This window comes from Schistocerca cancellata, chromosome 3, assembly GCF_023864275.1.
Source record: "Schistocerca cancellata isolate TAMUIC-IGC-003103 chromosome 3, iqSchCanc2.1, whole genome shotgun sequence".
NCBI lineage: Eukaryota > Metazoa > Arthropoda > Insecta > Orthoptera > Acrididae > Schistocerca > Schistocerca cancellata.
Window position 1 is genome coordinate 629,717,502 of NC_064628.1, and position 2,062 is coordinate 629,719,563.

Sequence of the window (2,062 nt, forward strand, 5' to 3'; positions counted from 1 at the left end):
ATGTGATGGAATGCTGAAAGTTTGTAGGTTGTAGGATGTTGGGAGTTTTTAGTGCGACTGAAATTACCAACTATAATGTTTGTCACGACATAAAAATGCCGACAAAGTAAAATGCAATTTCATCTTTTATCTGCGTAGGGCATCTATGTACAATCACGCAAATCGATAGGTGTCATTCGTAAAAACGTGTTTACAGGGTAAATAGCGAAATACGACAGTTTATTGCGACAGCGAGAGATAAACAGGAGATAAACAGACAACGCTTCGGATGGAGGTTCGACAATGACGAACTGTAACACGACAGTATTAGATGATGTGAGTTTGCCGAAGTCTACCGAAGTCTCTTACTCAGGATGTATACAAATAATCACGGATAGCCTACCTAATTTACTGAAACATTAGCTACGGCAAAAGTTTGTGGCAACATCAACGATGTGCGAAAAGTAGAAGCAACAGTTTAGAAATGAACCTGAATTACAATCCTGAAAACAAAATCACGTCTGGAGTAACGCTGACATTATAGACTGATCAACAAAGCCTTGTATGAATGTTAAATAAATAAATCAAGTTAATAAGTAACTCATTTCCCACACTGATTTTCAGTCCAATTGAGGCTGGTGCTAGGTTTTACCTATCCAGGTAAAGAGCTCAGTATCATCTGATTGGAGCATACGAACGGTGTCAGAACCGCTAGTATTTTACTGCTCTGATGTCAGTTGGTTACTCATAAGGCCTAAGATGAATTACTAAACCAGAAATATACGTAACACCGGTAGGCCACCTGTATTTCTGTCTGACTGGTCACGTCAGGACTAGCACTGAGCAGAATTTTTTTCCTGTCGCCATATCTGTAAGGGCGTCCACGGGGTCAAATCATGAATTCTAACAAATTGATGTAAACTATCTGATTAAAATATTCGGGCACCCCTACGTAATATGGAACTGACCACTAGATGTCACAAGACGCACGCCCGCCAGTATAATATGAGGTGGGAGTTTTGTGTTGTCAACAGAGAAGCAGTAACGGGGGAACTGGTCGGCCAGGAGAGCAGTGACTGCCAGTGAATGTCACCTACATAACAAATCCATCAGGCACATCAACCCTTCTAAAGAGGTACAAGTTTACTGTTGGTCATGTGAGTCTCAAGTGTAAACGCGAAGGGACAAGCACAGTTAAAGCAAGACCTGGCAGACTTCACGTACTGACAGAAAGGGACCGTCGCACACCATGCAAGATGTTGTAAAAGTCGCATTAAGTCAGCAGAAGGATTCACTCCTGAGCTCCAAAGTGATACTAGCAGTACAACCAGCACAACGACTGTGCGCAGTGGTTTAAAAAAAATGAGGCACAAGGGTCGATCGCCCCCTGATAAACCAAACATTTCTGCAATCAGAGCTAAGTGGCGCAGAGGTGGTATAAAGAGCGACGCAACTGGACAACGGGTGGCTGGAAACGAATGCTTTGTGGTGATGAATCAAGCTATACCCGGTGGTAATCCGATGGAAAGATTCGGCTTCGTCGAATTCCTGGAAAAAGTTAACTGCCGTAACGTGTTGTGTTAACAGTGAAGTAGCGTGCAGATGGTATCACGGAATGTAAGTGTCTGGTGGTTAGGGTGTAGCCCCTTAATACGCATATGAAAACACCAAATGTGGAAGGAAATTAACTCATTTTGCAGTGTTGCGTACTGCGTACGGTGGAGGAAGAGTTCGGGGACTGTGACTGTACCAGCATGACAGTACACTTTCTCATAAAGCAACTAGTAGGAGGCAATAATTTGTGGACGACAACACTCCTGAAATGGAACTTGCCTGCCCAGAGTCCCGACTTGAGCCTAACCGAACACTTTTAGGCCAAATAAGAACGTTGACTTCGTTCCAGGTCCCAGCAACCAACAACGCTATCTTCTCTGCTTTCGGGGCGGCCGCGGTGGCTCAGCGGTTCTAGGCGCTTCAGTCCGGAACCACGCGGCTGCTACAGTCGCAGGTTCTAATCCTGCCTTGGGTATAGATGTGTGTGATGTCTTTAGGTTAGTTAGGTTTAAGCAGTTCTAAGTTTAGG